We start from the raw sequence: 10646 nt of genomic DNA, 5'->3' as shown, positions 1-10646 counted from the left end.
TTATTGAATAACATGTGAATGATAGGCTTTGTTTTTTTCCCCTGTCATGTAGCAGATACCAATTGTGAGCAGGAGGATAGGTTCAAGGCCAGGTAGGGGCAGGCTTGTCAAGGAATGGAGGCCTGAGACAGAGGGATCAAGGTAGGGTGTCCCCACTGCAGTATCGCCAGGATTCCCCATCCTTGCTCCCTCTTGATGGCAGGAATCCTACTGTGCAAATGTAATGAACCCCAAACCAGAAAAATGGACGGGGTTAGGGCGGATATGGATTGGCGGTCAGAAGCCCCACCCCACTGGAACTCCACCCAAAGAGGAACGTTCCCCTTCCCATATGTGTTCTGATGAAGGGCCACATTCAAAATGCCAACCTTCTCTTTCAGATGCGGATTGACCAGCACTTACTGTTTCTTCCAATTTTTTCTGTTACGTCACTAAGATTATGAGGACCAACAGCTATACCAAAACAAAACATTTACTTCACTATTCCAAAAGAGTACAATCTTGATTTAACAAAGGGTTACTTGACTTATGCCTATCTGCAAATCACCATTGTGCAAAGCCCTAGTGCCTGTCTTGAATGCTTGTTTACCTATTCTAGTACACCTATGTAGTGCTTCCCCACTGGCTACAGCTTGGGTGGTGGAAGGCTGCTGAACTTCCGCTGAAGGCACTTGAGATGTCTGTGGTGGTCGACCTTGAATCATAGAATGATACAGCACAGAAGGAGGCCATTTGGCCCATTGTGCCTGTGCCGGCTCTTGGAAAGAACTATCCAATTAGTCCCACTCCCCTGCTCTTTCCCCATAGCCCTGCAAATATTTCCCCTTCAAGTACTTTATCTAATTCCTTTTTGAAAGTTATTACTGAATCTGCTCCCCCTTTCAGGCAGTACATTCCAGATCATCTGTGATAAATCCAGAAAGTGGAATGAAGGATTGGGATTTGAACCAGTTGAATGTTACAGTCGAGCGACACAACATAACAACCTAGTTTCAGTCGAGACTAGTTTAAAAACACAATGGACTGAACTACAAAAGTGATTAAGCATGTGGAGATATGAGAAGCTGATTAACCTTTGAGCCATGTCCAATCACGAGTCACTGATCGGCCGAAGCCACAATGAAGTAAGAAAGGACCCTGCTGTCCAGATAACTGGACAAACTTTGATAAAAGACCGAACTAAAAGAAGGGGCTTAGCTAACGATGTAAAGGTATAATTAGGTTGTTTTTGAAGGAATATAATTGGGGAGGGGTGCAGCTGTTGCCACGAAGCCAGACTGGCCAAGGACTAAGTAATGTAATCAAGGCTATCGATGTGCTCCAGTCTTGTACTGTATATAAGCTTGTGAATTTTGTTGATCGGGGAGAAGGTGCTCGCACAGACCGCGGGGTCTGATACGCTTCTCCCAGAGCTCTGTTTTCAATAAACTGCACCTTTTACTTTACCACAGATTAGATGTGAATTTATTTTCACCCAACAGGAACAAGGAACTCAGAGGCTAGATGTTAGAATTAACATGAGTACTTTATTAACAACTGGGAAACACGTTTACAGACAGCCTGCATCAGCATCCTGGCATTCCACCTTGTGCTGACCTATACAGGAAGCAAAACCTCTGACCTTAACAGGAAGCAAACCTCTGACCTTAGTAGCAGCATTGGCTACAGCACCACCTGGTGGATAACCTTAATCATAACATCCCAGATTACTATATCCCTCCCCCCTTAAGATTTCAGTATGAATTTCTTAACAAACAACCATTCCTGAGGGTCACATAAGGAGTCTCCATTCATCATGTTCCATGCTTGACGAATCTAACCGTTCAGTATCAATCTCTCTGGTGGCTTGTGAGTCCTTTGTGAACGTCTAACAGTAAAGTCCCTGCTTGTTTGTGGTGAAGCCACCAGCTGCTCCTGAGCAGTGCTCAGAGTATCTGACTCTGCAACGATGGTTTCCTCTTGACGGATAGGTTCCTGTGGAATTATCTCTGTCCCTGGTGGTGGCACCACAGATGCACTTGGATAACTGGGGGCAACCCTGTCTTCAGTCATTGCATCTGGAACCTCCATTTCAATTTCCCCTTGTCTGGGAAGTATCCGATCTACTTGTCTGCGTACTACCCTAACATCTCCCAACATGACCTTGTATGATACTGGACCTGTCATTGAATCTATGAAGCCAGGAATCCATTTTGGTCCATAACTGAAATTCCTGGTAAGGATCGCATCTCCTTCTCCAAAACTTCGGCTCTTTGTTCTTTTGTCACGGTTCTCTTTTTGTTTGTTTTGTCTGTTTTCCATTTTCCTTTTTAGGTCTGGGTGGACAAGGTCAAGAGTGGAGCGTAGTCTACGACCTAATAACATCTCAGCAGGAGAGAGTCCTGTGGATTGAGGTGTTATTCTGTAGCTGAACAGAACCCGTGACACTTTGGCTGCTAAACTCCCTTCTGCACTTTTTTTCATCATCTTAAATGTTTGTATGGCTCTCTCCGCAAGTCCATTCGAGGACGGATGATATGGAGCAGAGGTCACCTGCACTATGCCATTTTTTCCTCAAGAACTCTTTTGTCTCTGTACTTACAAAACAAGTGGCATTGTCACTCACCACTATCTCCGGTAGCCCATGATTACTGAAGCTCCGACGCAGGCAGTCTATAGTAGTAGTGGCAGAAGCAGAATTTACAGGATAAACATCCATCCATTTGGAATGTGCATCAATGATTATGAGGAACATCTTCCCCATGAATGGACCCGCATAATCTAAGTGCAATCTTCTCCATGGTTTATCCGGCCACTCCCAGGGGTGGAGAGGAGTCGCTGCTGGTGCCTTCCGGTGTTCCTGACAAGTGCTGCATGTCTTGACTAGATTTTCTATCTCCTCATCTAGCTTTGGCCACCACAAGTAACTCCTAGCCAAGGCTTTCATACGCGAGACCCCAGGATGACACTGATGTAGTTGCCCTAGGATTGACTGTGGAATAATCACTCATGCTCCCCACAACACGCAACCATCCTGCACACTCAGCTCTGTTTTCCTGACACTGTAGGGTGTGAAGTCAGCCCCTTCCGAATGCTGTGGCCATCCCCTCACCACATATTCTCGAACTCTAGACAGTACTGGATCTTTACCTGTCCATGTTCTTACTTGCTCTGCAGTCACAAGGGCCGTGTCAGTGTCCTCCAACAGCAAAACTCTGTCCTCTGGAACTGCACGGATAGGTGTGCCTGGTAGTGGAAGACGGCTCAAGGCATCTGTGTTCCCATGATACTTGCCCGCCTTGTAGACGATGACATACTCATATGCCCCCAACGTCACTGCCCACCTCTGGATCCGGGGTGACACCATCTGTGGAAGTGCTTTCATTTCGTTGAAAAGAGAGAGAAGAGGTTTATGATCAGTGCATATGGTGAACTTCCTGCCATATATGTACTTGTGGAACCTCAGTAACACAAACATTACTGCTAACCCCTCTTTGTCTAACTGGGGATCGTTTTTTTCCGCTGGTGTTAGAGTTCAGGACATAAACCCTATTGGTCTTTCAGTTCCATCTTCCATGCAGTGTGAAAGAACTGCCCCCACCCCGTAAGGTGAAGCGTCACAAGAGAGAATGATGTCTTTCTCTGCATTGTAGTGAACCAGCACATCCGACGACAGCATCAGTTTCTTGGACTGTTCAAATGAAACCCCCTGCTCCGCTCCTCTCCCCACTGCCACTGTGTCTCCTTGCGCAGTAGTTTGTGAAGAGGTGCTAACACAGTTGACAAGTTTGGTAAAAACCTGTTATAATAGTTCAGCAGTCCCAGGTAAGCTTTTAACTCAGCCACATTTGTAGGAGCAGGGGCATCCTGCAGTGCTTGTACCTTCTCCTTGAGTGGATGGAGCCCAGTGGCATCCACTCTGTGTCCCAGGAACACTGCCTCATTCCCCAGGAAAGTGCACTTACTCCTCTTGAGCTGGAACCCTGCCCTCTCCAATCTCTGTAGTACCTCTCTCAGGGTGCTCAGATGCTCCTGGTCGGTTCTTCCCATCACCAGAATGTCATCCAGATAGATGGAAACATGTGGAATCCCTTGCAGTACACCTTCGATTGTCCTCTGGAAGATAGCTGGACTAGATGAGACACCAAATGGTAAGCAGTTATATGTAAACAAGCCCTTGTGTGTATTTATGGTGACATACTTCTTTGATTTGTCATCCAGTGTAATCTGCATGTAGGCATGACTCATATCCAACTTTGTGAATTTCTTTCCTCCAGCCAGGTTTGCAAAGAGATCCTCTGTTTTGGGAATAGGATACTGCTCTAGTTTGGACACCCGATTGACAGTCAATTTATAGTCTCCACAGAGTCTTACCGAATTGTCCGGTTTTAAAACAGGTACTATGGGAGCTGCCCATTCCGAACATTTCATCGGCTCCAGTGTGTTCTCTCTCAATAGACGGTCAAGCTCAGCCTCTACCTTTGGCTTCATGGCATAAGGCACAGGTCGTTGTTTAAAAAACCTTGGCGGTGCCTCCTTGTCTACATAAATCTTAGCTGGGGGGGCCATTAAATGTGCCAAGTTCCTCCTTGAACACACTCTCATGTTCACTCAACACTTCTTGCAAAGTCAACTGTTTGCCTGCATCTATTTGATGTACTGCTCCCCAGTCTAATCTAAGTTCTTTTATCCAGCCCCGACCTAACAGGTTTGGTCCGGTACCCGATACTATATCTACAGGTAGCTGTTCCACTGTGTCCCTGTGTTGCACAGTTACCTTAGCTGTACCTAATGCCGCTACTCATTCACCTGTATATGTTTTAAGATGCAGGGAGCAAGGCTTTAACTCTGGAACTTTTGCACGGTTCCACAATTTTGAGTACTCTGCCTTCATTATGGTCACGCTGCCCCTGTATCCACTTCAAAGTTCACCTTAGAGTCATTTACTGTCAGTTGCAATGTGATAGGAGCCACTTTTGGAATTTTCTCTAACATGCTATACATTATGAACATGTCCTCTTCTTCCTCAGCTTCCCCGCTGATGTGGTGTGCTCCATGTTTTTTCACTTCTCTCCCTTGGTTTTGCTGTCCTCCTCCTTTTGGTTTGGATTCCTCCACAGGTGATTTCACCCTGCAAGCTCGTTTTATGTGTCCTTGTTTCCCACACTTGTAGCACTTTTCCTCCAGAAACCAGCATTCACTCGCCAGGTGATCGCCCTTGCATCTATAACATGCCTTCACATGCTCATGTTGTGGTTTCTGACGCATGTTCAACTTGTGCACAACAACCTGACCTGCAACTTGCGTAGCATTAGCCCTGTCTGAACCCTGTATTTCTTTTACATCTCGGTTCGCTGTCTCTATGGCTTGAGCAAGTTCCAATGCTTTTCATAAGTAAGCCCAGTCTCGGATAATAATCTACGCTGCATTCGGTTGTCCATAATTCCACAAACTAGCCTATCTCGCAGCATTTCCTTCAGGTTGTTCCCATAATTGCAACCTTGTGCTAATTTATGCAACACCACTACATAGTCCATTACGCTCTCTTCCTCTTTCTTCTTCCTTGAATTAAACTTGAACCGCTGTACAATCTCACTAGGCTTAGGGTTGAAATGTTCTTTTAGCAAAGCCACTAATTCAACAAATGATTTGTCTCCAGGCTTTTCCGGACTGAGCAGATTTTTCATCAAACTGTAGGTTTGGCTTCCCACTGAACTAAGCAGAATGGCTTTCCTTTTTCCGGCATCATTTATTTCATTTGCTTCGAAAAAATAACCCAACACTTCGCAGTATTCTTCCCAGGTTTGTACTTGAATATCAAAAGCGGAAACTGTTCCTACCATGGCAGCCATGCTCTCTTCCAGCTTGTAGCAAACTTTAGCTCGTGATTTTGTTGTTTAAACGTCCCGGCAGGCTTTTCTTCTTTATGCAGAGTCCTTTAGTTGCCTCGTCACCAAATGTGATAAATCCAGAAAGTGGAACAAGGAACTCAAAGAGGCTAGATGTTAGAATTAACACGAGTACTTTATTAACAACTGGGAAACACGTTTACAGACAGCCTGCATCAGCATCCTGGCATTCCACCTTGTGCTGACCTATAGAGGAAGCAAAACCTCTGCCCTTAACAGGAAGCAAACCTCTGACCTTAGTAGCAGCATTGGCTACAGCACCACCTGGTGGATAACCTTAATCATAACATCCCAGATTACTATATCATCACAACTCGCTGTGTAAATTACTTTTTCCTCATGTCGCCTCTGGTTATATTGCCAAACACAAATCTGTGCCCTCTGGTTACCGATCCTCTGCCACTAGAAATATTTCTCCTTATTTACTCTATCAAAACCCTTCATGATTTTGAATACATCTGTTAAATCTCCCCTTAACGTTCTCTGCTCCAAGGAGAACAATCCCAGCTTCTCGAGTCTCTCCACGTAACTGAAGTATTTTATCCCTGGTACCATTCTAGTAAATCTCTCCACCCTCTCTTCGGCCTTTACATCCTTCCTAAAGTGTGGTGCCCAGAATTGATGATTATTAATTAGCGGTCATTAGTTCTCTGTAGCATTCAAAGTCTCATATAGCCATTGCAGAATAAGTACTGATATGTGGATATATATCTTAAAAGCTTACTGTGGTTATTCTACATGGTACGCCTATACTTACAGATGTGATGTATGTCTTTTTTTATTTGTCGGGGCGACAAATTAGAGATGAAGTGAAGTAGCTCAGATTGCTCATGTGCTGCTCTTCTTCCACCTCCTTGTGTTTGTTTGGCAGCAAGGAGGACTACATGTCATTCATGAATTAATTTCTGGAGCTCGAGTGGGGCAGAAAGGAACTCTGGCCATTGAGGAACAGGCTACAGAAAGCTGGGACTCAGCTTCCGCCCAGCTGGCTGGCTGGCACCAACAAGGGTGCTGGTTGAAAGGCTGTCGGGGGGTGCAGGCTTGCATATTCCTCTCCCAAGGAACCAATGGCACTTTCAGGGCATTGAGCATCAGCACACCTGCTGCTCTGCATGAAAGCAAAGCACAGGCATGCTGAGATGCTCTTGGAAGCCCTTATCCACACTCTTTCAAACCTCGTAAGCCGAAAGAGATGCTGTCATCAGAGGCTCCATTGCTGTGGGGCCGCCTGTAGTGCTCATAGAGATGATCACTCGCTCCATGGTTGACTGCATGGTGTCTCGATGTTTTGCATAAAGATAGCACATGCTGCAGTTGTACAGGGCCTTGGTGAGACCACATCTTGAGTATTGTGTGCAGTTTTGGTCACCTTATCTGAGGAAGGATGTTCTTGCCATGGAAGGAGTTCAGCGAAGATTCACCAGGCTGATACCTGGGATGGCAGGAATGACGTATGAGGAGATGTTGGGTCGATTGGGCTTGTACTCGCTGGAGTTTAGAAGAATGAGAGGGGATCTCATTGAAACTTATAAAATTCTGACAGGACTGGACAGACTTGATGCAGGAAGGATGTTCCCGATGGTCGGGGAGTCCAGAACCAGGGGTCACAGTCTAAGGATAAGGAGTAGGCCATTTAGAACAGAAATGAGGAGGAATTTCTTCACCCAGAGAGTGGTGAACCTGTGGAATTCTCTACCACAGAAAGCAGTAGATGCCAATTCCTTAAATATATTCAAGAAGGAGTTGGATATATTTCTTAAGGCTAAAGGGATATGGAGAGAAAGCCGGGACCGGGTACTGAATTTGGATGATCAGCCATGATCGCATTGAATGGCGGTGCAGGTTCGAGGGGCCGAATGGCCTACTCCTGCTCCTATCTTCTATGTTTCTATAATTTGGAGCTGGACTCCTCCAGGTTCTGCAACATTCTGCACAATCTCGCTGGCAGGCAGCCCTGTGAACTTCAAAGGTCTGTGTGGATTGCCATCGGTCTTATGTATGGTGGGCCCTCAATGTCTTCATCTGTACCCTTTTGCAGTAGGGCTCATATGTGAACTCTCCTGGTGATATGCTTCCTGGACTATCCTATCCTAGCAACATAGGAACAGGAGCAGGCCATTCAGTCCCTCAAGCCTGCTCCACCATTCAATTAGATCATGGCTGATCTGTATCTTAACTCCATTAGCCTGCTTGGGATCCATATCCCTTAATAGTTACCTAACAAAGGTCTACCGATCAAAGTTTTGAAATTTACCCTCAACAGCTGTTTGGGGGAGAGAGTTCAGATTTCCACTATCCTCCTGCCCTTGCTTCTGTGCACTACTTCTGGATGAATCTCCACGTGCAGACCCCTCTAGCCTACCCTCTAAACTACGTGTGGTGCACATCTCTGAGCTGATGTCTGTAAGTGTAAGATTGAATGCAACTTCCTCTTCTGGAGTGCTGATTCTTTTTTCCTTCTGCTCCCTGAGGGCTATGTGAACCTTCTAGACCTGAAATGGAAGAAAGGAACAAGGGTTAGCATTTAGTGGCATAGATGAGTGGTTTCTGAAAGCAGCAGATATGTCATGCATTGTGAGTGAGGTGAAATTTAACTGAGAAAGGAATAAGGGAAGATGGTGTAAAACCCTACGGGACTTGTCCTCCTGCCTCGCCAGATGCCAAGCTCATGCCCGCAATGTCTATAACTTGCTCTTCCAGTGAGGGCAGCACACGATGAATGGTATCCCTCCTCTGGCTGCCTGCTCCCTGTTGTGTGTTAGCTTTCCCTGCAAGAAAGAAGGGAGTCCATCAGGGTTGGAGTAGTGAGATGTTTTGAGCATATGCATGTCAGAGTAGAATAGAGTTGCTGGTGTGTGAAAGATGGCAGAGTTGAAGGAAGTAATAGTGAGGAGAGTAGCAGGTACAGAGTGCTGCAGTAGGAAGTGGAGTAAAGTGCACTGCAGTAATTAGAGGAGAGTGCTGGTAATCGGGAGAGGGAAGGGTCGCGAGTGCTGGGCTACAGGTCGTATAAGGCTAAGCTGAGATGATGCTTGTTAACAGTAAACTTCCTTCCTTCTCTGGTTCACAACAACACGTTTTGAGTAAGCACAAGACACTTTGTAGTGGAGTATACGGAACAGACTTTATTGATGCACAGTAAAGGTGATCAGCCTAACTGTATACAGAGAGTGGTTTTTTGGTTTCTCTATCTTTCGAGCCCTCTGAATTACAGTTGAAAACCATGCTCCTTTATATACCACTTTTGACTACATCAAAGGAAAATGTCATGATGTATCTATTCCCAAATCCTTTGAAAACAACCTATTCATGTCAACAGTTGTAGTTGTTTACTCGAAGTTACTTCCCTTAAACAAGACTTCCTGACATAACAGTCCCTAAAACCTTTGAAAAGGTTTACCAACTGTTATCTTTTCATACTATGGCTAATGGATTCCCTACTCCTGTTTTATTACCCTAGAGTTACTAACACTTATTTCCTTACACAAGCACATTACATATCAGAAGACAAGCCATGCTTTCTCCTCAAGACACTTCAAAGTCATCCTGTTTATATTGGAAAGCTTATTGCTTCAAGATACAAAGAAGTTCAGTCATTAACCCTTAACTCCCCAAGATGTCCAACGTGCATCTCTCCAGGATGTCCAACAATGCTCAGCAGAGTAATGAGAGATATGAGTTAGGAGACTTACCTTAGCTAGCCTTGTGAGATCATTGAACATTTTGTTGGCATTGCAGACGTGTCCTGGGGGCGATGCTCTTGGCATTGCCCTATTCTGGCACCTCTGCCTAATCAGCTTGCCTTGATATCTTCCTGCCGCTTCCTGGATAGAAGATATACCTCTTCCTGCTGGCCTCTTCCACCAATACTTCTAATGCAGCATCAGAAAAACAGCGAGGCCTTGCAGCTTTTCCTCTGCCTGCCACTATTATTGACAATTTTCAGGGGCAGTTGTCAACAACCGAGGCACACCTACCCTTAAAGAGGTGCAGGCTGCCTTTATATGCCGTCAGCAATGCATGATATTGATGCCTTCCAATGGGTGAGCTGCCAGTGAACAGCGCAAGTACTGCTGTCAACCCGGCTATTTTATTTAAATTAATCCAATGGACCAAATTGGGGCCTTAGTTGTGTCCATCTGATCTGGTGCACGCTTTAGTACCTCAGCTATGCCCTCTGCCTCCATGCGTAGGGCTCCATTTTGGTCCTTAATCGGCCTCACCCCTCCTTTTACGCCCATTCTGTGCCCACAAACAGACTTAAACCAATATAACCACATATTTGTAATGCACCACTCTTTCTAGGTATAAACTAGATTTCTTAAAATAATCAAATGAGAAAACAACCCAGAAAAACTGCCTCAGTATGGTAACTGAAGGAAAAAAACTGGAGCCACCAACTTCTCAAATTGTGTCTGAAAGTATTTTAGAACAACAAAGCATTTTAAATGTTCTTTTAAGTTAAGGCTCAATGTTAAATAAACTCAGAGCACTGTCCCATGGTATCATGACTTGCATATCTCCCCTCTAATGCCTTTACCCTATTGACCATTACCAGTTCTCAGACAATATGCTAAATGAAACACTGTAAGATAGACAACTGCTTTGTCTTTGGAGGAGGTGATAAACTAATATTGTTCAGCTCTGCTTCATTTGAGTTCTGTCTCCTGTCAGCCATTCATGGTGTGCTAGTGGTGGCAATCACACGAAACCTCATATTTCAGTCCATCCCACTCTCTCAGCTACAGAAGGGTGCAT

The 10646-nt window shown here is 45.1% G+C and overlaps 1 long non-coding RNA gene across 1 annotated transcript in view; it reads right to left on the bottom strand.

Moving 5' to 3' along the window:
• Positions 1–5984: 5984 nt before the first annotated feature.
• LOC147122691 (uncharacterized) overlaps positions 5985–10646 on the bottom strand; it is a 50793-nt gene continuing 46131 nt past the window's right edge. Inside the window, exon 3 of the long non-coding RNA XR_015081405.1 lies at positions 5985–8380. This is a non-coding gene — a long non-coding RNA (uncharacterized LOC147122691). The remainder of the gene's footprint in view (positions 8381–10646) is intronic.

This window comes from Somniosus microcephalus, chromosome 2 (genome assembly GCF_052327205.1).
Source record: "Somniosus microcephalus isolate GS21.2 chromosome 2, FLI_Smic_1.0, whole genome shotgun sequence".
Taxonomy (NCBI): Eukaryota; Metazoa; Chordata; class Chondrichthyes; order Squaliformes; family Somniosidae; genus Somniosus; species Somniosus microcephalus.
This window is presented reverse-complemented; position numbering and strand designations above follow the sequence as displayed.